The sequence below is a fragment of the Ovis aries genome, chromosome 17 (assembly GCF_016772045.2).
Source record: "Ovis aries strain OAR_USU_Benz2616 breed Rambouillet chromosome 17, ARS-UI_Ramb_v3.0, whole genome shotgun sequence".
Taxonomy (NCBI): Eukaryota; Metazoa; Chordata; class Mammalia; order Artiodactyla; family Bovidae; genus Ovis; species Ovis aries.
In genome coordinates, this window is record NC_056070.1 from 46,623,920 (window position 1) to 46,651,667 (window position 27,748).

The 27,748-nt window shown below is 43.9% G+C and overlaps 1 protein-coding gene across 6 annotated transcripts in view; it reads left to right on the top strand.

The window, feature by feature from the left end:
- The window catches only part of RIMBP2 (RIMS binding protein 2), a 305,822-nt gene that overhangs the window by 163,330 nt on the left and 114,744 nt on the right, over window positions 1–27,748 (top strand). For all 6 annotated transcript variants that reach the window (XM_042234493.1, XM_042234494.1, XM_060400742.1 and 3 more), the window contains 2 exons: window positions 15,860–15,949; window positions 24,510–24,632. The gene's annotated coding sequence lies outside the window, so the exon portion shown is untranslated. The remainder of the gene's footprint in view (window positions 1–15,859; window positions 15,950–24,509; window positions 24,633–27,748) is intronic.

Here is a 27,748-nt window from a genome sequence, read left to right on the forward strand (position 1 = left end):
TCTATCCATCCTATATATGCTGGTTTGCCTCTGCTAATCCCAAATTCCCAATCCATCCCTCTCCCTCACCGTCCCCCTTGGCAACCATCAGTCTGTGAGTCTGTTTTTATTTCATAGATATGTTGGTTTGTGTTGTAGTTTAGATTCCACATATAAGTGGTATCATGTGGTATTTCTCTTTCTCTTTCTGACTTACTTCACCTAGTATGATATTTTCTAGGTCCATCCACGTTGCTACAAATGGCTTTCTTTCATTATTTCTTATTCCACTGTATACGTGGACCTCATCTTTCTTTATCCATTCATTATCCATGGATATTTAGGTTGCTTCCTTGTCTTGGCTATTGTGAAGAGTGCTGCTATGAACATTTGGGGTGCATGTATCTGTTTGAAGTATAGTTTTATTCAAATATATGCCCAGGAGTGGGGTTGCTGGGTCATCTGGTAGTTCTATTTTTAGTTTTTGAGGAACTTTCATATTATTTTCCATAGTGGCTATACCAATTTGCATTCCCGTCAATGGTGTAGGAGGGTTCCACTGATTGTGAATTTTTTGATGCTTAAATAGAATTCTCAAGCCGTTCTGGGAACCACTCCCAGAGGAGGATTCATAAAATCAAGCAAGAGTTTGCTCTTTCTTCTTGAGCTTCTATTTTGAGATAAATTGAGTCAATCATTATTAAGTATAGGGACTAAAAGTGTCAACCTATTCTGGGAACACCTTCATTTCTGAAGGCAGTAACCACGGGGTGATTTTTTGATCAAAAATAATGTCTATGGGTGAGAACTCCACTACAGCCCCAGAAACCATTTTCCCTCTCTCCTCTTCATGCCTCTCCCTCCCTCCCTATCTCTCCTTCTCTCATAAGCTAAGCTAAGTCACTTCAGTCGTGTCCGACTCTGTGCGACCCTGTAGACGGCAGCCTACCAGGCTCCCCCGTCCCTGGGATTCTCCAGGCAAGAACACCGGAGTGGGTTGCCATTTCCTTCTCCATGAAAATATTCCATAAATGAATTTCAGTAACTCTTAAACATTCCACAAAATTTCCTAAGAACCTGTGGGAGTATAATACCTGGCAATCCTCTCTAAAACAGAAATTCACCTATCTGCTACATTACTGCTGATGATCTGAAATGTACATGATCTCTAAAAAATAACAGTACTGAATAAAACTGAAAGGATCGTCCAAGTTCCTATATAATGCCAAAGTATTTATCCAGGATTACTGAATACATCATAGCAATTTGGTATCCTTTTCAGAAAAAAAAATCTCAGAACTTACAAGCACGTGGCATTTCACAGTGTATCAACTGAGTAACAGTAAATGAAGGTGTAACCACTACAACTGCTTGACCAGCTTTTGTGTCCTGAAATATGATGCCTGCCCCTGGCAGCTACCATTCCAGTTCCACAGGGTATTTTCCAGTCAGACAAGCTGTACAATGACCATTCTTTTCAAAACATTCCAGACCATTCCCATTTTCTTGAACCATAATGTCTTGCTTTTTCACTCTCTGTTTTTCCAGTGTTATTCCTTCTTGTACAGATGAAACCAGTCCTTCTACTGACAGATATACAACACTGTTTGCTCCTAGATAATCTGAAATTTGCGCAAATTCTGGTTTATTGGCAATAAGCTCTTCTTTTGTTGTATGTTTAGTCCCATGAAGCATGAATGTCTAATCGGTGGTGAAGCTACACGAATATGTTCCTCTTTTGCACCAGATTCTTTTGAGTAACTTGATTATGGGTGAGATGGTATTGTCTCTCACAATTGAATCACCTACAAGAACAATTCTTTTTCCTTTAAAGTTGTCTGACAGTACTCCACACCCCTATTTCTGTCAATTATTTGTATTCATTTATATAAAATTAGCAGGCAGGCAAAACAATTAGTGGTTACCTTTCGGGAGAATCTTGATTGGGAGAAGGCAGGAGAGAAATTTTGGAGCTACTGAAAAGTTCTGTTTCTTGATTTGAGCTATGATTGTGCTGATATTTGCACTTTGTAAAAAGTAACAGAGCTGTACACCTATGATTTGTGCAATTTTGTGTGTCTGTGTATGTTCTGCACGCATGCTAAGTTGCTTCAGTCATGTCCAGTTCTTTGCGACACCATGGACTATAGCCTGCCAGGCTCCTCTGCCCATGGGATCCTCCAGGCAAGAATACTGGAGTGGGTTGCCATTCCTTCTCCAGGGGATCTTCCCAACCCAGGGATCAAACTTGTGTCTCTTATGTCTCCTGCCTCAGGCGGGATCTTTACCACTAGCACTACCTGGGAAGCATCTGTGTGTTTCACTTCCGGCTAAAAATCTTCTCTGTCCATCCATCTATTGATGCAAACTTTGTTAACTTTTTCAACTGAAGAATGTGTGTGTTTTACTTCAATCTAAAAAGTTAATGAAGTACCCGTCAACAGATGGATGGATAAAGAAGATGTGGTATACACACAATGAAATAGTACTCAGCCATAATAAAGAATGAAACCTTGTCATTGTGGCAAGATGGATGAGCCTGCTAAGTGAAATAAGTCAGTTAGGGGAAGGCAAACACTGTATGATTTCACTTATATATAAAATTCAAAAAGCAAACGAACAAACAACAAAATAAAAAGAGACTCACAGATACAGAGAACAAATGGGTGGTTGCCACAAGGGTGGGGGTTCGGAGGCTTGATGCATTAGATGAGGGAGATGAGGTACAAGCATCCAGTTATAAAATATAAAATAACTAAGTCACAGGGATGTGATGTGCACATAGGGAATAGAGTTGGCAATGCCGTAAGAACTTTGCGTCATGACAGATCATAACCAATCCTGTTGCTGTGATTATTTCATAACGTATAAAAATATCAAATCACTATGCTATACATTTGAAACTAATATAATACTGCCTGTTAGTTATAAAATAAAAGAAAAGGCTAACTTAAAAATATCTGAAACATCCAGGAACTTCCCTGGTGGTTTAGTGGTTAAGATTCCACGCTTTCACTGCAGGGGGCAAAGGTTCAGTGCCTGGTTAAGAAATTAAGATCCTTGCTTTCTTATCCATTCATCTGCTGATGGACATCTAGGTTGTTTCCATGTCCTGGCTATTATAAACAGTGCTGCGATGAACATTGGGGTACATGTGTCTCTTTCAATTCTGGTTTCCTCGGTGTGTATGCCCAGAAGTGGGATTGCTGGGTCATAAGGTAGTTCTATTTGCAATTTTTTAAGGAATCTCCACACTGTTCTCCATAGTGGCTGTACTAGTTTGCATTCCCACCAACAGTGTAGGAGGGTTCCCTTTCTCCACACCCTCGCCAGCATTTATTGCTTGCAGATTTTTGGATCGCAGCCATTCTGACTGGTGTGAAGTGGTACCTCATTGTGGTTTTGATTTGCATTTCTCTAATAATGAGTGATGTTGAGCATCTTTTCATGTGTTTGTTAGCCATCCGTATGTCTTCTTTGGAGAAATGTCTATTTAGTTCTTTGGCCCATTTTTTGATTGGGTCGTTTATTTTTCTGGAGTTGAGCTGCAGAAGTTGCTTGTATATTTTTGAGATTAGTTGTTTGTCAGTTGCTTCATTTGCTATTATTTTCTCCCATTCAGAAGGCTGTCTTTTCACCTTGCTTATATTTTCCTTTGTTGTGCAGAAGCTTTTAATTTTAATTAGATCCCATTTGTTTATTTTTGCTTTTATTTCCAGAATTCTGGGAGGTGGATCATAGAGGATCCTGCTGTGATTTATGTCTGAGAGTGTTTTGCCTATGTTTGTGGTACATATACACAATGGAATATTACTCAGCCGTTAAAAAGAATTCATTTGAATCAGTTCTGATGAGATGGATGAAACTGGAGCCGATTATACAGAGTGAAGTAAGCCAGAAAGAAAAACACCAATACAGTATACTAACACATATATATGGAATTTAGGAAGATGGCAATGACGACCCTGTATGCAAGACAGGGAAAGAGACACAGATGTGTATAACGGACTTTTGGACTCAGAGGGAGAGGGAGAGGGTGGGATGATTTGAGAGAATGACATTCTAACATGTATACTATCATGTGAATTGAATCGCCAGTCTATGTCTGATGCAGGATGCAGCATGCTTGGGGCTGGTGCATGGGGATGACCCAGAAAGATGTTATGGGGAGGGAGGTGGGAGGGGGGTTCATGTTTGGGAATGCATGTAAGAATTAAAGATTTTAAAATTTAAAAAATAAAAAACTAAAAAAAATAAATAAATAAATAAATTAAAAGAAAAAAAAAACAAAGGAAACAATCAACAAGGTTTTTAAAGTCATTCTAAAAAAAAATAATAAAAAATAAAAAAAAATAAAATAAAAAAGAAATTAAGATCCTGCATGCTTCATAGCATGGCAAAAAAAAAAAAAATCGGAAACAATGAGGTGGGAAAGGAATTTTGTCTGTTTTCTATGATAAGAGATGTAACACAATGTGAACAAAAGACATTTAGACCTAAACTCAAATATGTATTCTTGAACACCTAGAAATGCCTGGAGAATCCTGTGGATGGAGAATCCTGGTGGGCTGCTGTCCATAGGGTCACACAGAGTGGGATATGACCGAGGCAACATAGCATGCATGCATGCATTGGAGAAGGAAATGGAAACCCACTCCAATATTCTTGCCTGGAGAATCCCAGGGACAGGGGAGCCTGGTGGGCTGCCATCTATGGGGTCACACAGAGTCGGACACGACTGAAGTGACTTAGCAGCAGCAGCAGCAGCAACAGAGGTCCCTCAGTCATAAGGCAAATCTAGTTAATGATCAATCAGAGTGGTCAGTTTCTGGGGGTGAAACTTGGTCTTACTGTGTGACTGGCTATTCAGTTTGCCCAAGTTTATAGGCTGACTCTGCCTGGTTGGACCAGTTTGCAGCATCACTATTTCCATTTGCTCACATAACTCAAAAGTTTCCATGAGCAAGAATTTAAAATTAGGTGAGGGAAAGAAAGGCTCTAGATTGACAGGGGTGTAGGACGCCAAAGCTCTTGAGGAAGTGGTGCCAAGTTGTAACAATAATAATAAACCACCCCTTGAAAAATCAAAAGCTATTTAAAAAAGACACACACATATATTTTATGGCTGTGTTCTTTGTAGAAGGATCCTAGGCAGCTCATCTTTTACATTAACAAAGTTCTGATAACTTGTCCTTCCAATTACAAGCTGGCAAGTTCTGTGCTCAAATGTGATGTTCCATCACTGAGTAAAATCCTTGATATGATTTCCTGGAATACATTTTTCTATATTTGGTTCTTTTTTTATTCTTAACTGCCTATTGGATAAATATTTTAATTATAAGCCATCTTTAACTTCTTTGAGGGAAGTAGGTGGGATATGGTTTTTTAATTCTTATGTGTTGTGTACCCTGAACAAGCATATGGAAGAGTTGCATTTCTGCAGGAATTTGGTTCTAAATTCAGCAGGTTATCCTGAAGTCATGTACAGAAAAAGTGTCTCTGAAAGTCCCTTTGGCAGGATTAGGTCTCAGCTTTTTCCTCTAGCACTAGTGGAGTCTGCTGCTTATTGGTTGGGGACCAAATGCAGCATTGTTTGCACCTAGGAGACCAGTTGTCTGAAGTGGCTCTCCATGAGGGAGATACCCTTCCAACAGGAGAACCTCATGGAGAAATGATTGGGGAATAACCTTTCTTCTCTCATAGCACTTCAGGTTCTGTTGCTGGAGGGACTGGTGACAAATTTTTTAAAGTTGAGGGTTTACCTATTCTTTATGTTTCATATCAGATATATACAGTCTGTGACCTTTCATGTCTGGCTTCTTTCACTTAGCATGCTGTTTTTGAGGTTCATCCCCCTTGTAGCGTATGTCAGTACTTCATTCCTTTTTATGGTTGAATGATATGCCATTCACTGGAGAGACTGCTGTGTCCATCTCGGGTTGTTTTCATCTTTGGGGCATTGCGAATAGCACTGCTGTGAACATATATGTACAAGGATTTCTTTGAGCATCTGTTTTCAATTCTTTTGGGTATATATCTTTGTTGTTGTTCAGTTACTAAGTCATGTCCAACTCTTCGTGACTCTATGAACTGCAGCACGCCAGACTTCTCTGTCCTTCACTATCTCCAAGAGGTTGCTCAGACTCATGTCTGTTGAGTTAGTGATTCCATCCAACCATCTCATCCTCTGTCGCCACCTTTTCCTACTGCCGTCAGTCTTTCCCAGCATCAGGGTCTTTTCCGATGAGTTGGGTCTTTGCATCAGGTGGCCAAAGTATTAGAGCTTCAGGTTCAGCATCAGTCCTTCCAATTAATATTCAGGGTTGCTTTCCTTTAGGATTGACTGATTTGATCTCCTTGCTGTCCAAGGGACTCTCAAGAGTCTTCTCCAGCACCACAATTTGAAAGCCTCAATTCTTTGGCTCTCAGCCTTCTTTATGGTCCAACTCTCCCATCCGCACATGACTACTGGAAAAACCATAGTTTTCAGTTCAGTTCAGTCACTCAGTCATGTCATGTCCGACTCTTTTCGACCCCATGAACCGCAGCACACCAGGCCTCCCTGTCCATCACCAACTCCCGGAGCTCACCCAAACTCATGTCCATTGAGTTGGTGATGCCATCCAACCATCTCATCCTCTGTCATCCCCTTCTCCTCCTGCAGAATTACTGGGTTATATGCTAGTTCTGTTTAGACTTCCCTCCTGTAGTCATCCGTAGATGGATAGGATCCTGAACAAAGCATTTTGGGTCAACATTCAGGCAGAGGGGCAGGGTTCCCTGAGGCAGGCCATTATGTATGAACAGTATCCTATTAGTCAACAAAAACAATGGGAAGCGAAAGTTAAAGTAAAAGAAACAGATCTGACATGGAGTTAAAGTTGGCTCTCCTCTGTAACACAATCCCACCATTTTTGGTAGAGAAGAGCTATCTTTGGAGGCAGCCTGGGTTCTGATGATAGTGACCAATGGGAACCAAGCATCATTTTCACTAAATTTATTTTTAACAGACTTTAGTAGGACCAAGCCCACATTGTTGTGGTGGTTTAGCTGCTAAGTTGTGTCTAACTCTTGTGACCCCATGGATTATAGCCAGCCAGGCTCCTCTGTCCGTAGGATTTTCCAGGCTAGAATACTGCAGTGGGTTGCCATTTCCTTCTCCAGGGAACCTTCCTGACCCAGGGATTGAACCCAGGTCTCCTGCACTACAGGCAGATTCTTTACCAACTGAGCTCCCAGGGAAGCCCTAGCACATTGTAGGTACTTATAAATTAATGAAATACAATTACTGAGAGAAGCCTTTTTTCAAATGCAAATGTTTCTCTAGGTCATGAACTTACATTAGAACCTGCTTAGTGTGTTATACTTTTCCATTTCAGCTGGTCTCTAACCTATATTAGAAAAATAGCTTTTAAATGGCACAGTATGCTTCTCTGTAATTGCATTATTGGCATATGGACGATGCCTGAATATCAAACAGGTCAAGGAATTGCATGTGTCACAGTGAAAGCAAATGCACATTTATGGATTTTTCTGAGTGCAGAAGGGGACTTGGAGATGCAGATTTATCTCTCCCTGCCCTGAATCCCAGAGCATTATAGGAAAACAGAGGCAGCCCCTTTATTGGCAAAACAATTGTTCACATTCAAATTGCCCTTTACAGATTGCGAAATGTGCTTATATGCATTATCTCTTAAAAAAAATTATATTGGAGTAGAGTTGATTTACAATGTTGTGTTAGTTTCGGGTGTACAGCAAAGTGAATCATTTATATATACACATATATCCACTCTTTTTTATATTCTTTCCCCATATGTAAGCCAATACAAAGTCTTGAATAGAACTGCCTGTTCTATACAGAAGTTTCTTATTAGTTATCTATTTTGTATCTCATTTAAATTGCCAGGAATGCACAGAGCATTAAAGAATTTGCCCAGAACCACACTTGGTATATGCTAGAATTAGGTAGCAAAGCCAGGTTCTCTGAGTTCCAACGTTTTCTCCAAAGCCTGTGATGACTTCGAGAACTGTCCCGGGCCTTGACCACAGGGAGCAGGAGTGGGGCTCAGCAATGATCAGGACCCTGGACAGGAGCAGAGGAAGCTCCTTCCACTCTGTATTTATCCCTTCCCTCTTTCCTTGCGGCTTTCACCCTAGGCTCACTGTCAGACACTCTTGTTCCCTTTCTTGCCTTCCTCTTTTCCAATCACTTCATCTTCCCTGCCCATGCCTTTAGCCTAGAACCACTCAGGAAGACCATTCAGAAAGAAAAATATTATCAAGCATATCCCAGTGTTGATTTTAATTGTTTTTACTATATATTATTATAATTGATGATTACATCATTCTTGCATAATATGATTTTATTAGACTTGCACATTACACAACATAGCCTTTAGTATATTTGAACATAATATGATTATATATTTATATTCATAATGTAATTACATGTGCCCAGTGATAAAACTAGTTTATAAATGTTTACAGCTTTTCTAAACCATAAAGCCAACATGAATGAACAGATTGGAGAGGGTGGGATGATTTGGGAGAATGACATTCTAACATGTATACTATCATGTGAATTGAATCGCCAGTCTATGTCTGACGCAGGATGCAGCATGCTTGGGGCTGGTGCATGGGGATGACCCAGAAAGATGTTATGGGGAGGGAGGTGGGAGGGGGGTTCATGTTTGGGAATGCATGTAAGAATTAAAGATTTTAAAATTAAAAAATAAAATATAATAAAAGACGAACATACAAAAAAAAATAATAGAAACAAAAAAAAAGAAAGAAAGAAACAAATGAGTGAAGACAATAAATTTCAAGATCCAAACTTATTGTAACTTAATGTGTCAGATGATACAATTTTACTTAAACTGAATTTTTTTTGTAAGTATAATGCCCTTTGACAGTTGCCTGAAAGTTGATTCAACGTTCCAACTGCTGATCTCTTTCAAACTCCTACAAAATCTATGATTCTTAAGCACACGTGAAGGTGTGTGGCTTTCACTGTGCATGAAAACACCATTTACATTAGACTTCGTTATCTTTTCATTATCTTGGGGCAGTCGAGATGGGTAATTCTTCAAGTCAGTGCAGACACACACACACACACACACACACACTTACACAAATGCAGACACTGAAATTTAGTATGGGGGCTTCCCTGGTGGCCCAGTGGCTAAGACTCCGGGCTCCCAGTGCAGGGTGCTTGGGTTCAATCCCTGACCAGGGAACTAGGTCCACATGCTGCGACTGGGTCTACATGCCACAGCTAAGACCCAACACAGCCGAATAAATAAATAATAAATACTTTTAAAAATTCAGTACTGAGTGGTAAGGAGGCGCAGAATATGCTCATATTTATTCTTTTCAGATTTCACAAAAAATAACATTTTTTTTTCATAGACCACCCCCAAGACTGTATCTGTGGCCCGCAGCCTGAGGAACACTGTCCCAGGTCTCTCAGAATCCCCACTCCTCCCAACTGGAGGCATTTCTGAACCCATTGACAGCTCTCAGGACCAGGAAAGCTACAGGACCTTGTTCTTCAGAAAAAGAATGCAGCATGTTGGGGGTGTGGGGATCAGTGTGGTCCAGTGCTCATGAGCATGCCCACCTGGGCTCAAATCCCTCTCCTTCACCTGGTACGTGGAGGCTACTTATTCAGGTTACTTAACTCTTGGTGCCTTAGTTCCCTTGTGCACCAAGCAGGGATAGCAATGTCCACCTCATAGGGATGTTATGAGAATTGGATAAGCTTTTAGAAAGAAGAAGAAGAAAGCAAAGGGCTTAGATCAGCTCCTGGTTCAGAGTAGAAGCTCCATGAATCGCAGCTGCAGTGAAATTGAATGTTCATTCATCTCCCCTCAAGTGCTCTCATCCCCAAAGTGCTTTGTGATCCTCTGCTGCCCCTTGCTATTTCCCAGTGCGCCTGTTTTCGTCTCCTGCTGCTTGCGTGAGCATGACTGCCTGCAGCTGTAACTGGATTTCCCTGGAGGGTCTATCCCCTCCAACATCCATTTACTTGCAGTGGAAAGATGGAGTCGCTGGTTTTTGTTACCTCCCACACTGCTGCTTCCAAAGCCTGTATCTTCACTTTCCCATGGTTTCCTGTGTCCCTAGGAGGTTCATCTTTGTCTCACTCCTCCTTTTCAACCCAATATTCTTCCAAGAACTATCACCTCTCAGTTTCTGGACCTCTTTCTCTCCCATCAGTCACAAGGTGACCTCTGCTAGTCCCTCCTCAGCATCTTTCTTTTTATTTTTATTTTATTTAAAAAATTTTTAAAAACTTAAAAAAATTGAATATAGTTGATTTACAGTATTTCAGGTGTACAGCAAAGTGATACAGTTAAATATATATATATATTCTTTTTCAGATGCTTTTCCATTATAGTTTATTATAAGATATTGAATATAGTTCCCTGTGCTGTACAGTAGATCCGTGTTGTTTTCTATTTAATACATTTATTGTTGTTCAGTAGCTCAGTCCTCTCTGACTCTTTACAAGCTCATGACTGTAGCCCACCAGGTTCCTCTGTCCATGAGGTTTTCCAAGAAAGAATACTGGAGTGGGTTTCTATTTCCTTCTTCAGGGCATCTTCCTGACCCAGGGATCAAACTCATGTCTCCTGCGTCTCCTGCATTAGCAGGCAGATTTTTACCACTGACCTGAAAGTGAAGTGAAATCGCTCAGTCGTGTCCGACTCTTCACAACCCCGTGGGCTGTAGCCCGCCAGGCTCCTCCATCCATGGGATTCTCCAGGCAAGAATACTGGAGTGGGTTGCCATTTCCTTCTCCAGAGGATCTTCCTGACCCAGGGATCAAACCCGGGTCTCCCACATTGCAGGGAGACACTTTAACCTCTGAGCCACCAGGGAAGCCTGAGCTACTGGTGTGTAAATGTTAATCCCAAGTTTAAACCTCTCTGTCTTTCCCCTTTGTTAACCATAAGTTTGTTTTCTGTGTCTGTGAGTCTCCTTCTGTTTTGTCAGTAAGTTTATTCATATCATTTTTTTTTAGATTCCGCATATAAGTGATATCATGTTATTTGACTTTCTCTTTCTGACTTACTTCACTTAGTATAATAGTCTCTAGGCCCATCCATATTGCTGCAAATGGCACTATTACATTCTTTCTTTGGCTAAGTAATATTCCACTGTGCATACGTACCACATCTTTATCCACTCTTCTGTCAGTGGACATTTAGGTTGCCTCCGTGGTTTGACTATTGTAAATAGTGCTGTGTTGAACATTGTGGTGCATGTATCTTTCTGAATTACAGTTTTCTCCAGATATATGTCCAGGAGTGGGATTGATGGATCATATGGCGACTCTATTTTTAGTTTTTTAAGGACATCCACACTGTCTTCCATAGTGGCTGCATCAGTTTACATGCCCACCAACAGTGTAGGAAGGTTCTCTCTCAGCACCTCTCCTGGAGGTCATGGGAAACACTTTCAGTGCCTCAACCACTAAACTTCTTTGGTCCTCACCTGGCTTGGGCAACAGCTGATGCCGGGGACCGTCATTGTCAAGTTTGTGCTTCCTTAGCTTCTAGGACATCACACATTTGTTTCCCATCACTCCTGACCATCCCTTTACAGGAGCCTCTTCTTCTGCCTGTTTTAACATCTCTGTTTCTCTCACTCTGTCTTGGGTCCTCTCTTTAGCCTCACTGGGAGTTTGCACTTAATCCCATGACACAGGCTTCAGGGGTCACTGGCCTCAGAATTCTTCAGCTCAGATGCCAGAGCTCTCTTATCAGCCTGCTGGGAGTTCATCCTAACCTCCAAATGTTTATCTGCAAAGTGGAAATAAAGACTGTGCCCTTTTCTATCTGTGGTTACGGATAACTAGATTCAAAAAACCGTGCGTTTTGATTTCTACAGGGTAGACCCTGTCTCATGCACCCACTGTTTGGTGAATCCTAAGTCCTCTTACCTGGATGGCTTTAAATGTAAAGTATCCAAGATCCGGTCTGATCCCAACATGATGCTGAGAGTCTCCCAAGGATAGGGAAGCTGGACCATTTCCCAGGAAACAAACAGTTACACAGAGGCTGGTTTTCCTCTCTTCACAATCATTATTTCAGGTCAAGAAGATGGAGCTTAGAGGGTGATTTCATACAGCTGGTGCTCGGAAAGTTCTTTGTTATCACAGTCCTGGTGATGCATGAGTCACTGGCTTTGCATCTCCAGGCAGTGGGCGTGTGCTGTCAGATTCAATTCCTGGGTCCTCGGATGTGCCCAGTAGTCAACAGTGTCAAACCCCTGGCACAGAAGGTGCCAGAGGGGCACAGATCACTCTGTGGCAGGGAGGTGTGTGTGCGCACCTGTGATCTGGGCGCTGGTGTGACCGGCCGCCTTTACCCCAGGCTGTGAAAATCCTCGTTACTCAGCAGGAATGTCAGATTATATTAAGTCCACCCCATCCTCCTCCTCCTCCTCCTCCTCCTTCTCCTGTGAATTGTCATAGCTCGTGCACCCGCGCCTGTTGGCGAGTCTCATTTTGTCGTGTTGCAACTAAAAGCCCACATCTTTGGGGGGCCTTCTGGTCTCAAGCATGCGACCAGTATGTAAGGTGTTCTATCTCTTGCTTAGCGGCCCTTTCTTGGTGGTGCTGATTAATCCAGAAGGGCTAGATTTCGTTGGAGCGGTGACAGCTTCCCCGGGTGGGCAGCTCTGGTCCTGCACGGTGTCAATGATGAAAGCTTCCAGGGTAAGTCTTCCTACTTCTCAGCATCTTCATGGGACTGGAAGCCTGAGCAGTAGGCATTTTCTGGATTTTCCCCTAAAGCAATCCAAGAAACATGCATGTCTGAGGAGCATCCAAGCCCTGTTACTCCAAGGGGCGGGGAGGACCATTCTCTGCTGTCACTGCGGCATTGAGGGTGAGGCCACATGTGTCCCCCTGTCCCATGCCCACCTCTGGGCTTTTTCAGGGCTAAATGACAAGATTGGACAAATGAGATGCTATAATTTGGCAAGTAAATCACATAGTCCGTGTAGCTCAAGTGGCATCCTTCTTCACTCTTCTCTGGGCTTTTACCTGGACATGTTGGGTGCTGAATAGGTTCTTTTAGCATCACTGTGTAAGGGGGTTTGGCCTCTACTAAACTGTTTGCTGTGGAGCAGAGAATTGTTCGGGGTTGAGTTTGCTTCTCAGCAGCTCTTTCTGTTTCTAGTTCCTTGAGGTGGGAGAACCGGTACAGTAAGTGGTACCCCGAGCGCAGATTCGTGCTTGGACCAATTTGGGGGAAGAGATGGCCGTGTACACCCCTCCCTCCCCGTTTACCTGGGGATATTGTGGATCAGTGCTTCCTGGACTGGATTTAGATCCTGGGCTTTTTTCTCTTGAAGATTGATTTCGTCAGGTTAAGCAGCTGACCTTGAATCACTGAGATGGAATAGAGATGAAATTGATGAATGCAACTTTCCTACAACCACCAGAAAACTGGGTGAAAGAGCCAGCCCTGCTTCTCTTCCCGATGTTGCCTTCTTGCAGTCCACTCTTCTGGGGGAGGGGCAGAGGAAGGTGATGGCAGGAACTGAGTGGGTGGTTATGGCAGATTGTGGAAGCTGTGCAGAGTGAGAGTGGTGCCTCCAGTAGGGAAGGTGGCCCCTGCTTGAGCCGCCGTCGTGTGCAGGGAAATGCTCGGGACTCTAGGAGAACCATCTCATTTAGTCCCCTCAATGGCTGCTGAGTAGGTGCTTTCACATCCTTCCATCTCAGAGAGTGTAGAGATACCAGGCAACCTGCCTGAGGTCATAGGTCTTACACGTGAACCAGCTCGAGTTTGTATTTAGGCAGAATGACCTCAGGACTGACGTTTTAACCCCTCCTTAAAGTTTTTCCTGGGGTCTTCCCTAGCTGTCCAGTGGTTAAGACCTCACCTTCCAATTCAGGGGGTATGGGTTCAATCCCTGGCCTGGAGTTAAGATCCCACGTGACTCATGGCCCAAAACCCAAGACATAAAATAGAAGCAATATTGTAATAAATTCAATAAAGGCTTTAAAAATGGCCCATGTTAAAAAAATCTTTAAAAAATAATATAGTAGTATCAACTCCTGCTTTAAAGAAATAGTTTCTCCTGAGACAAGTTTCTCTCTGAGACATGGCTGCCTTTATTTCACCCTGGGGTATCCAAGACTTCCAAGGTCAAGAGTGAGGGGTGTGGGAGAGTGTACCTATCCCTTGTGATTGCCAGTGGTTCTCATGTGGGATATCCCACAATGTCTCCAGGTCCCCCAAGGAGCCGGCAGGGGATTACATTGTGGTTGCTTTATGTAAAAAAGGGGGAAATGAATTTATACCTTTGGGAACATCTCAGGGGAGGGAAGCAGTTTCTCATAGGCTGGGGATCATTGTTCTCCAGAACCAAACACAGAAGAAGCCATAAGGGGAGGAGACTGTAATGACTGTGGTCTAGGGTAAGGGGCTTGACTGAAATACAGGACCTGGAAACAGCAGGAGGACCCTTTCTCCTTGTGGGAGGTGTCGGTAACCCCATGGTTCCTGTTCCTTTCATATCGTGAGTGTGAATGAGCCCAAGTTCAGACCTCTTGAAGTATTGCAAAGGAGATTCCCAAGTCAATTCAGATGTGGGTGATCCCCAGATAGGAACTCACTTAGGAGACGAACAGAGAACACACTTGAAGAATCCAGCAAAGAAACCTGCAGACCTGACTGCAGGTGGCTGTTGCTGTCACCTCCCTCCGTGGGACACTAATTGTCCCCGTTGCTTCTTCCTTGTGCTTTTTAATGGGTGTCATTCTTTATCTTTGTGAGAATCCTCAGCTTGCTCACTGATGCGTGATTTTCAGGTCACTTCATTATTTCTATTTCTTCTGGAGTCAGTTCATCCTGGTTACTGATTTTGTTAAATCTCTTTAGCAGTGTGAGCTTTCTTTCTGTGTTTTGGAAATTCTGTTTTCAGACTCATCTTTTACGGGAGATTTTTACCCCCTATCTCTCTTTCCTTGTCTGCGCTCAGTGTCTGCTCTTGCCTTACTTCTTTGTCGTTCTGTACCATCCCATGCGTGCTCCTGGTCTTGAATTGGGTTCTATTATTGGTAGCTCAGAGTTCCTGCACAGGTGATACCAATGAGCCAGTGGGTCTGGTCTCCCTGCCTCTCCGCTGCAGTACCTTGTCTGTGCCAGAGCTCTGGGCAGCCTTCTTTGGGAGTTGGGGACTTGACCTCAGCCTTGGTTCAGGCAGTACCTTGGCTCAAGTCTCTAGCCTCAGGTAGGATACTTTCACTTCTTCATAGCCTAATATAATTGGACTCCTAATTTTTTCTGCCTGGAAAATTAGGCAGAGGAGAGGACTCAGAATTTTCTGGACTTAGAATCTGGAGAGTCCCAGGAGTTCCACTCATGACATGTGCTCCAGCCTTCCTCATAGATTTTTTTTTTTTTGCCTCCTTTTTGAGCAAGACAAACCTCTAAGTGTTTTCTGTATTGTTTATTATGGCAATATATTTGGAGCAGTGCTTGTGAGGAAAAGGGGCAGGTCAGAGCTTGACATAAACTCCAGATGACGAGCAGTTCTGTTGCCTCTTTAGGACACAAGGGGTGCAGTGCAGGTCAGCACACAATGTATCAGATGTGATTTATCTTCTGGACACTTCACTACAGGCTTTATAGATATTATTTTATTATCCACTCGTAACATCATCGTAAAGTATCACTCCTCCCGTTTTTATAGAGTTGGAAACTCACGGCTTGGAAAGAGGAAAAGAAATGCATCCCATACCACAAGGCTTGTGAATCACAGAATCACACCCAACCCCAATCTGATTTCAAATCAGAACCCTGCACCCCCATCCGTGTGTTAGGATGTTATCTCACGATGCCCTTTCCTTTTGTTCTAGGAAAATGCACTTAAGGAAGCTGCCCAAGGAGACCATCGCCTGAGGCCCCATTATGCAGGCCTTCCCGCAAGGGCCCGCCAGCTCGACAAGGTAACTGGCCACTGCGAGCTGGGGTGTCAGGGAGGAGCCCAGGGAAGGTGAAAAGATATGACTCACTGAACTCCACCCAAACGAGAGTGGCTGGGACCCTGGTCACACCTCTTCTATTTCATCATGTGGCCATTGCACAAAGCCCTAGAGAAATGTCTCATTTGCTGTCTGCTAGGCATCCCCATGTAGAGGTCTATTCAGTCACATAGGGGCCAGAACAAAACTTCTCATGTCCTCTCCACCAAACCATTGCCTCCCCTAGTTTTTCTCATTCCAGTAAATGGCCATCCCTCCAACTGCTCAGGCCTAGATGCTCTGAGTGGTCCTTTTTCCTTCCTTTACACCTCACTCTCCGACAGCCCCCAGCCCTCCCATTTCCAATCCCACTGTGTCCCACAAGCACAGGCTGCCATTTTCTCCTGCCTGAATGATGAACCATTCATGTCCAACAATCAGTTTCCAGCATGATCTAGAGTGATCCTGTGACTCAAACCAGACTGTGTTGCTCCTCGGAGTAAAAACCTCCCAAAATAACAAGACTCCTCCCTGTGGCTGCCGTCTTGCTCAGCCTTGTCATCTGCCTCTCCGTCTTTGATTCCTGAAGTTCTGTTCACGCGGACCTTCTTTTTGCTCCTCAGACCACCAAGCTGGTCTCAGTGTGCCATGACTTTCTCTGCTTAGAACTCTGCTCCCTTCTTTTCAAATAGCCACCATCCTCTTGCTCTTCATGGTGAGTTGCCTCCTCAGCTAGACCTTCACTACCTCCAGCTGCCCATCCCCTTCCTTTAGTTATGTGGCTTCCTCAGCTTTTATCTTCTTGTGTGTCTCATTACTCTGTTGCTTGATTACAACTTCACTTATGTGTCTGTCTGTCCACCCTGCCTAATGTCAGCTCCTAGGTAGCAGAGGTCTTTGCTGTCTTATTCATCACAATATCCCCAGGAATATCACAATATCCCCACAATATCACAATATCTCAGGAAATATCGTAGGTAGTCGGTAAATATTAGTTAATGATCAGTTGGTGGTTTGAAATTGCTAATTGCTTAAATTTCCATAATTACAGAATGTTTATTTGAAAGAATAACTGAGTCTTAACAATTTACTATAAAAATAGAGCTTTTTAAAATTTTACATTTCTTTTCCTGCCTTCTTGCTTGACCTCCCCCCCGCCTTTATTTTAAAAAATCTGCTTTTCAGGAAATAAGAAGTGTTGGAGAAGATGTGAAGAAATTGGAGCCGTTGTGCCCCATTGGTGGGAATATAAAATGGGGCAGTGACTATGGAAAACAGGATGGCAGATCCTTAAAAAATTAAGAATAGAATTACTCCATGATCCAGCAATTTCACTTCTGGAGATATACCCCAAAGGATGAAAAACAGGATTAAGAAGAGATATTTGTCCTTTCATTTTTATAGCAGTATTATTCACAATAGCCAAAAGATGGAAGCAATGCAAGTGACCATCTATGAATGAATATCAACAAATGTTATATAAGATGCAATATGTGTGTGTGTGTGTGTGTGTGTGTGTGTGTGTGTGTACATATATGGGTAGATTTTTTTTTTTTATATATAACATCTTACCAAAAAACCCTAATGAACTTTTTGGCCAACCCTATTGGAGCAGGAGGCCATGCCCTCCTCCAGGGGATCGTCTCAACCCAGGGATTGAACCTGCATCTCTTAAGTCTCCTGCATTCGCAGGTGGATTCTTTACCACTAGTGCCACCTGGGAATTAATTATATATACACATAATGGACTATTATTACTCAACCTTAAAATGAAGGAAGTTCTGATACCTACTGCAACGTGGATGAACCTTGAAGACATTATGTTCAGTGAAATAAGCCAGTCCAGAAGGACAAATACTGTATGATTCCACTCATATAAAGTCCCTAGAGGAGTCAGATTCATAGAGACAGAAAAGTAGGGTAGGGGGAGGCAGGGGCTAGGGGAGGGGGAGGGGGACTTAGTGTCTAAGGGGGACAGAGTTTCAGTTTGGGAAGATGAAAATTTTGGAGATGGGTGAAGGTTCCGCAACAGTGTGAGCATACTTCATGCCACTGAGCTGTACACTCGAAAACATTAAGACAGTAAATTTGATGTCATGTGTGTGTTAGTCACTCAGTTGTGTCCGACTCTTTGTGACCCCGTGGACTGCAGCCCACCAGGCTCCTCTGTCCGTGGGATTCTCCGGGCAAGAATACTGGAGTGGGTAGCTATTTCCTTCTCCAGGAGATCTTCCTAACCCAGGGATAGAACCCAGGTCTCCTGCATTGCAGGCAAGTTCTTTACCATCTGAGCCACCAGAAAGCCCTGCGTTATGTGTATTTTACCATAATTTTATCAAAAAGATGTGCTTTCAGTACGACTCCAACTCTCCCTTTAAATCCCTTCCTCCATATTCCTGCCAGCCCCTTTGCCTTCTGTCCTCTTTCCTTTCCAAACCTGCTCTTAGGAAAGGCTCTGATAAACTCACACGCCCTGAGGTGCAAATCCATAATGAGGCTTGGTGACCTTCTCAGCCCTGGCATCTTTTTACTGAAACGAAAACAGAAATGAAAAATAATGGTGATGTTTTGGGCATCAGAAACAAACTAACCACAGGGCTGGAGGGAGTTGGCTGGAGGGAGGGTGGATCCTAGAATGACTTCCTCGCTTTCACTAAGTTCACTCCATGTGAGCATCTGTCTGCTCCCCAGCCAGGCTCCTGCACCCAGAGTGCGAGTCCTCCTTGGTGAGGGCAGAGCCAGAGGAGCCCAGTGGTGGTGTCACCTATGGTCAGTGGTGGCGGGGTGGAGTCCCAGGGTCAAGCATCACCAGCATCTCATTCCCAAACCTGGCTCTCCTGGAGCCCTGATGGGCACCCCTGCTGCCATAGAACTCTCACCAAAACTGACATACTTTTTTTCATTAAGGTTTGAAACTCCTTCCCCTGCTGCCTTCACATCTTGACCTTTTAAGCAAAGCTTCAAGGCCCAGAATATGAGCTCCCCTCGGCATTGCAAGGGGGTGTGAAGGCACGGAGTGACTCACAGGCATAGACTGGACTAGCAGAGCTTGCAGAGAGGAGGTGGGGAGCCTGGTGTTGCCATAGACATCATATTTGTCCTGCCCCTTCCCAGGCTTACAGGGCTGGGTGTTCCCTTGGGGTGCCCGAGCAGGGTGTCTTCAGGGAAGTCACCGTGGGAAACAGCAGGTCCTGAAGGACTGCCTTGGGAGACCAGTGTCTGTGTCCCAGGGTAACTTGGGGAGGTATAAGGGGCGGGTTGGTTCATGTTGATGATGAAAGAATTCAACCACAGCACCAGATCCATTGGGGTGGAACCCCCGAGACCTATAGAAACACAAGGAAGTGTTTCATCTGGTTCTCCGGAAGAAGTCTGGGAATTCCCAATTCCCACAGCTGACTCAGGCTGGATTTGCAATCTGCTTTTCAGTAGCCTTGATTAAGTATGCAAAAGAGCTCTTAATTGTTAATGTACAGGGATACAGGGTCAGTGTCTTCCCTGAAGCCTGCCCAGAAGGAATTGCCTCTTAGGTGCAAAATTGGTTATTGAACTATTTAGAATATTGAGTTGAATTCTACTGGGCAGGCCTCCCTGCGGAATGCAACAAATGAACCAGGAATTCAGGACACAGTGCAAAGGATGGGTCAGTGCTCCTGATGCCTGCAAACCCAACTTAAAAAAAAAATAAAGATTCCAAATTTTTTACTCACTTGGGTTCAAAGGAGCCCATTAAATTCTCCCCAAACTGGCTAGCCATTCTTATAATCAGTTGGAGGTTCAGGCTACTTTCTCATTGAGCGTGTGGGGGCATGCGTGCTAAGTTGCTTCAGTAGTGTCCAACTGTTTGTGACCCTATGGATTGTAGCCCACCAGGCTCCTCTGCCTATGAGATTCTCCAGGCAAGGATACTGAAGTGGGTTGTTATGCCCTCCTCCAGGGGATCTTCCTGACCCAGGAATGGGACCCAGGTCTCATGCATTACAGGCAGATTCTTTACCATCTGAGCCACCAGGGAAGCCCGGGAAAGAGTGGAGATTACCACAAACATCATTTTTTCATGGGTGAGGTTAGTTTTTGAGATTTCCAAGACCAGTTTAAGCTCATGTTTTCAACACTTCCTTTTTCATCTCCTTTCTATATTGTGGAAATGCTGGAACCAGACTGGTTAGTGTCAGAAGTCCTAGAATCAAGGTGTCTGCAGGGCTGCACTCCTTCTGTAGGCTCCAGGAGAGAAGCACGTTCTCATGTCTTCCAGCTCCTAGAGGTGCCCTCATTCCTTGCCCCCTGGGCCCTTCCTTCATCTCCAAAGCCAGCAAGGTAGCATCTTCATATTGCATTCCTCTTATCAGGATCCTTGTCATTACTACACTGGAGCCACTAAGATAATCCAGGACAATCTCAAAATCCTTAATCTCTCCTTCCAAGTCTTTTTTGCATATGAGGCAACATTCACAGGCTCCAGGATTAGGATGTGGACTTCTTTATCGGTTTTAATTTAGTCTATCTCAGTCCACCCCTGCCCCCAATCAATCCCTTTGTCTACCCCATCCCTCCTAACCAGCAAACTTTATTTCCATTGTTGCAAACCAGGGAAGTGACCTTAATCATTCCATAATTGTAACCATAAAGGGGACATGATGGAGAAACTTTAAGTCAAAGAAATTCAAAACCACAATCGTGGCATGAGATGAAGTGTATTTGATGTATTAAAGCACAAGCACCGACAACTTGCAGAGCCTTCTAGTGGCCCAGAAGTCCTCTGCAGATTCTTGCTCATCCTCAGCTATCCTGTAAAGCACTGTCTTCAAGACAAATAAAACTTGGCCCTTTTTTTCCCCACCAACAATCGCTTTCTGTTGTTACTACAATGAACACAATATAAGGTACAACAAAAGCACAACTTTTTTTTTAACTTTTTAAACTTTTTTGTTTATTTTGTTTTTAATTTTTATTTTTACTTTATTCTGCTTTACAATACTGTATTGGTTTTGCCATACATTGACATGAATCAGCCACGGGTGTACATGAGTTCCCAATCCTGAACCCCCCTCCCACCTCCCACCCCATATCGTCTCTCTGGATCATCCCCGTGCACCAGCCCCAAGCATCCTGTATCCTGTATCAAACATAGACTGGAAATTCGTTTCTTACCTGATAGTATACTTGTTTCAATGCCATTCTCCCAAATCATCCCACCCTCTCCCTCTCCCACAGAGTCTAAAAGTCCGTTCTATACATCTGTGTCTCTTTTGCTGTCTCACATAGACGGTTATCATTACCATCTTTCTAAATCCCATACATACGTGTTAGTATACTGTATTGGTGTTTTTCTTTCTGGTTTACTTCACTCTGTATAATAGGCTCCAGTTTCATCCACCTCATTAGAACTGATTCAAATGTATTCTTTTTAATGGCTGAGTAATACTCCATTGTGTATATGTACCACAGCTTTCTTATCCATTCATCTGCTGATGGACATCTAGGTTGTTTCCATGTCCTGGCTATTATAAACAGAAAAGCACAGCATTTTAGCTCCATGTTGGGTAAATGGGATTTTTGGGTGGGCCTGACCTGCTAACGTCCATCTGTTCTGTCTGCCGCTGGCAACGTCCCTGTGGAAGCACAGGTCTGGAGGCTGCCAGTCAGTTTCCAGATTCACTTCTGGGTTGTGGTCTGTCTGCTGGTTGGGGATCAACTATTATTTTAATGTTTTAAAAAATCTTTTTATTTATTTTTATTGAAGTATAGTTAATTTGCAATGTTTTTAATTCCTGTTATACAGCAAAGTGATTACATTATATATATGTCTTCTGTTTTTAATAGTCTTTTCCATCATGGTTTATCATAGGGAGCTCAGCTGTTGTTCTATGATGACCTAGAGGGGTGGGATGGGTGGATGGGAGGGAGGCTCAACAGGGAGGGGATAGCAGAGAAGGAAATGGCATCCCACTCCAGTATTCTTGCCTGGAAAATCCTATGCACGGAGGAGCCTGGGAGGCTGCAGTCCATGGGGTCGCTGAGAGTCAGACACGACTGAGTGACTTCACTTTCTTTTCACTTTCATGCATTGGAGAAGGAAATGGCAACCCACTCCAGTGTTCTTGCCTGGAGAATCCCAGGGACGGGGGAGCCTGGTGAGCTGCCGTCTATGGGGTTGCACAGAGTCGGACACGACTGAAGTGACTTAGCAGCAGCAGCAGCATAGCTAGCTGATTCACGGCTGTTGCACAGATAAACTAACACAATAAAGCAATTATCTGCCAATTAAAAAATATATATATATATATATATAACTTACGATAAAACAGAAAGGGGATTGGCTATTCTTGACCAAAGCGCTGGGCAGTGCCCCTGGCAGAATGATTCCTGACTGCCCTGTGCTCTTATAAGGGGCTGGATAATAACTAAATATATGGAAATAAATGAGGCCGGCAAATGGACCCTGAAACCCAAGTCAGCTCCCCTACAAAGTATGAGTTTGAGTTTCCTGGAAATACCTGACTTACATGGGCTTTGGCTATTTGTTCTACCTCTCTACTCTGACAACAGGAAACTGGATCACTAAAGAAAATTCTGGTCCCATCGGAGCTTACATTCTAATGAGGTGCAACCCTGAGAAAACATGTAAACTGCTCATATGATAATTTCACATAGTGATAAATGCCCACGGAAAATAAACCAGGGGAAAATGGCGAGGGCGATGAAGACAGACAAGTAGGGAGGATATCAGTACCTCAAGGGCTTGTCTGGAGGGACATAATTGATGAGCAGAGAGTGGGGGTGGAGTGGGAGGTGCCACAATGGTAACAGCTCATTCAAAGGCCCTGGGGCAGGAATAAGCTTGGCTTGTTCAAGGGATTAAAAGAGGCCAAAGTGACTGAGCATGGTGGATGGTAACAGGTCAGATCAGAGAGGTGGGTAGGCCAGATGCTGCAGGACTTTGGGCCACATCAGGAATTTGGACTTGATTCCAATTTCCATGGCAGCCCTGGGAGTTTTTAATCAGGGAGCAGCAAGATCTGACTTCTATTCGAGAAGCCTTCTGCTGGCTACGGTGCAAGACTGGACTCAGGGCTTTCAGATACTGTTCCCAAGTCTAATTTCCTTGATTAGTCAGGACATGAGAAGCGAAGGCTTTCAGCAAACCTGGAGTTGAGGTTCAAATGCGGGTTCTGCTTAGTTCCATTAGGTCATGACATTTTCACCAGGTAGCCTTTGAATTTTCCCCTGAGTTCATTGCTTGATGCATCACACTGTAGCAAAATGGCACGAAAATACTTCTGTGAATCAGACCTCTCCACGACCTCTTAATAACAGCTTCCCTGTAACCCTGCTCCATTTACGAATGCCAAGTGGGCGCCTTCTTTTCTTTCTGTGCCACAGAAACTGTCAGGTTACACGAAGATCGTACATAAAGCATTTGAAACAGAAAGGACTTATGTAGCTACAAAAAAAGAGAAAGCAAAAAACCCCATGACTTTGTGACAGTCTGTTATTGAAGCCATAATTCATGTAATGTTTGGGGAGGAGGGGAAGAAATTAAAATTCCATGGTTGGAATAAAGCATGCTGTGCAATGAAAAAATAATGGAGAAGAAATCAGGTAACTTCTCTCATCAAGGGCATGCCCTTTTCTGTTTCAAAGAAGCTAGATGAGAGATTGAGGATTAGTAGAGCCTCCCAGATAAGTTTTAAACATGGGAGTCCTGGGAGTTCTGGGCTGAAAATGAACATGGTTTCTGAGGTTATTGGAGCATCCATCATCCAAATCCACGTGGTGCTTTGTTGCCATTTTTGTCCACTTTTATGACAGAGGTGAAATTTTAGGCAAAAGAATTTAGTATGGCTACACAATTTGAGTAACATTTTGTGTCTGTCAGGACTTTCAGTTCAGAGGGACAGAAGACAATTCAAATTGACACAAGTAAGCCAAGGGGATCTATTGGCCCAAGTAACTAGAAAGGAAAGCGCTAGCTTCAGGCACAGCTTGATCTAGTTGCTCACACAATGTCATCAAGACCCTGCTTCCCCCTCTACATCTCCAGAGTCTATGCTCAGATGAGTTCTTCCCTCATGAATGCAAACAGCAGTGTAGCTCCAACCTTTGTCTTTAACTTTCCAAGTACAGTGGGTGAATCTCTTCCCAGGGAATCTCCTCCCAGATCCCTACACAGTCTAATATCTCATTCTCTGTGGATGCTACTGGGTTCTATGCCCCTCCTCTCCCAATCCTCACATCCAGGGGATGGGATTATACTGATTGGCTAGGCCTCGGTCACATCTCCAGACCTGATCCAATCACTGTGGCTGTGGTGAGGCTGGGTGGGATGAAGAGAGAGGCTGTGTGCTGATTGGCCAGCCCTTGGTCACACGTATTCACCCCAGCAGGAGTGGACCCACTACGAAGTCCAGAACTGAGGACGAGGGAGGGGAAGTCTCCAAAAAGAACTTAAAGGGGCAGTGACAGATGACAGCTGGGGACAAATACCCACTGCAGCTCCCGTGCATATTGTAAACGCCCCTTCTCTCCATTCTTGCTACTTTAGGTGAAAGCAGAGTATGCTCGGCTTAAACACACGCTCACCATAGTGACCAGAGAACGTGATTTGGCCGTGAAGGAGAAACACCAGCTCCAAGCCAAGCTGGAGAACCTAGAACAGGTCCTAAAGGTAGGACACGCTTCCACTTCCGCTTTCCCCGGGGGTCAACGTGAGGAAGGAGGGGCCGCAGAATTCCAAAGCAGAGAGTGGTTGAAACTCCTTTTGAGTTTCAAAATCATAAAAATTCAGGGCTCTATGGGGCTGTTTTTACCCTTTCTGTGGTATACAAAGCAATAAATAACAAAATTTGAATGTTTCTGGAAGCGATCCCGTAAAACCAATTATGCATTTCCATTTCTTAGAATGTTAAACACAGCTGAGCAAGAGATGCTAGGCAGCACTCCGGAATGGAAATTGGGCTTAAGTTGAAGACCAGAGGTGTCTACGTTGGTTTTTCAGATTTCATGAATTTTAAGCTGTTCTTCAGAAGGTTAACGACCTTTGTTATAAAGAGAATAGCTAAGTCAGAAAATTGCTTTATCAAGCTGCAGGTAATTGGATAGCCTCATGCATTCCTGATGAGCCGGGATCTCCTTCAATATTTAATGGGTGGGTTGATTTGCTTTTGATGTCATTGAGTTAAGCTGAATGAATTAGTTGCCTTTTTTTTTAAGTGTTAAAATTTTATTGGATTCTCATAGTGGGAAAAAAAATTTTAACATAAAAGAATAAAATAATTGCCTGCAGTTCTACAATCTAGTACATAGATTAAGCGTTTGTATGGCACAAGCACAGAACAGAGTTATGGAGCGCCCACCCACCATCCTGCACCGGGAAGTGATTTTAACTCCACCTTTAGCTTATTGGGGGGAACTGCTAGAACTCTGAGGGGACTCAGATCCATGATTGGTAAGGACTAGGGTGAGGTGCGAAATGGATACAGCGTTTCTTCTGGGGGTGATGAAAATGTTCTGGAATTAGGGTGATGATTACCAAACATTGTGAATGTACCAACACCTCTGAATTGTGTGCTTTAAGGGGTGAATTCTATGGTATGTGAATTACATGTCAATTTAAGAGTGCATGTGCATGCTCGTGCTTAGTCGTGTCCAACTCTTTCCAACACTGTGGACTGTAGCCCGCCAGGCTCCTCTGTGCATGGGATTTTTTCAGGCAAGAATACTAGAGTCGGTTGCCATTTCCTCCTCCAGGAGATCTTCCTGACCTAGGGATCGAACCCACATCTCTTGCATTGCAAGCGGATTCTTTACCTCTCAGCCATTGGTGAAGTCCCCAGTTTAAGAGTAAAGATGCACTGTTCTTTCTGCTGGCCCTAGAGGGGAACCACACCCTTGTGTGATTCAGGAGGTGACAGAGCCATGCCCAGTGCTGGTGGTGTCTGAGACGCCCCCGAGTGTCTACTTGGCCCTCTCTGGAGGAAGGACCAAGGCTAACCCTGACCATGTTTCTTTTTACCCTTTGCTCTGAATTTAGAATATAGCCCTAATGGAGTGAGAAGCCATGTAATTATTCAAATTTCAGGAGCTACCTGGACCACTGTGAATTCTCTGAGGGCACAAACTGTTTCATTCGACTCTCTACCCATAGAGGATGGGAAAGGTGGTGTTTGGTGGAGTCAGTGGAGGATGGGCTGGGAAAGCAGAGTGTACCCAGGGGCTTTGCTGAGGGTCTTTGGAGAAAAGTCACCATGAAGGACAGTGTAGAGTAGAGGTTCTGGGGGACTGTGCCTCCTGGGTGACTGTGCCTGCAGGAGGAGTTTGACAATCTGGAGACATTTTTGATGCATATGACTGGGGAGGGGCTATTGGCATCTCGTGGGCAGAGGCCAGGATGTTGCTAACCCTCCCGCAATGTACAGGACCGCTTCCATAGCAGAGAATTAAGTGGCCCAAAATGGCATTGGCACAAAGGTTGAGAAACTGTGTTAGCTTCTAATTGTTGCTGTAACAAATTGTCACAATGTAAAATAAAACAGATGTATTTTCTCTCTTTTTTGATGTGCAAAAGCTATTTTTTTTAAAAAAAAAAAAAACAACTTTTTATTTTCTGTTGGGGTATAGGAGCTTCCCTAGTGGCTCAGACGTTAAAGAATCTGTCTTCTATGCAGGAGACGTGAGTTCGATCCCTGGGTTGGGAAGATCCTCTGGAGGAGGGCATGGGAACCTACTCCAGTGTTCTTGCCTGGAGAATCCCCATGGACAGAGAAGCCTGGTGGGCTTCTCTGAGAGCAACTAAGCACAGCACAGCACATAGCTGATTAGGACTTCCCAAGCTAGTGGTAAAGAACCCACCTGCCAATGCACGAGACATAGAAGAGACGTGGATTCGATCCCCGGGTCAGGAAGATCCCCTGGAGGAGGGCATGGCAACTCCCTCCAGTATTCTTGCTTGGAGAATCCAATGGACAGAGGAGCCTAGCGGGCTGTGATCCATAGGATCAGAGAGTCGGACACGACTGAATCGACTTAGCACATGCACATACACATAGGTGTATGCATCTACAAACAGAGTTGTAATAGCTTCAGGTGAACAGTGAAGGGACGCAGCCATACATATATATGTATCTGTTCTCCCCCAAACCCCCCTCCCATCCGGGCTGCTACATAACTTTGAACAGAGTTCTGGATGCTATACAGTAGGTCCTTGTTGGTTACCCATTTTAAATAAAACAGTGTGTACATGTCCATCCCAAACTCCCTAACTATCCCCTCCCCCCATCCTTCCTTTTAGCAACCGTAGGTTCATTCTCCAAGCCTGTGAGTCAACAAATATATTCTCTTACGCTTCAGGAGGTCAGATCCAAAATGAGTCACATGGGCTAAAATCAAGATGTCAGTAGAACTGCCTGCCTCTCAGAAGGCTGTGGGGAGACCATTTCCTGCTGTCCCCACCTTCTGACAGCTGCTCCTGGTTCCTGCCCCTCCCTGCAAAGTCAGCAATTAGCATCTTCTCTCTTCTCTGACTTCTTGCCTCCCTCATGTCAGGAACATGTGATGACACTCGATCCACTTGGACATTCTCCCCATCTCAACATCCTTAACTTAATCCCAGTGAAAATCCCTTTGTCCTGTAAGGTGACATAGTCCCAGGCCACCCAGGGCTTGAGGGGCAAACATCTTTGGGGAACATTATTTAGCCTGCTCCACCCTAGAGTGTTTGGGGGAGGTGACCAGTAGCACCGATGCTACCTGTGAGCAGAGGAAGCCCCATTTATAATTTCAGGG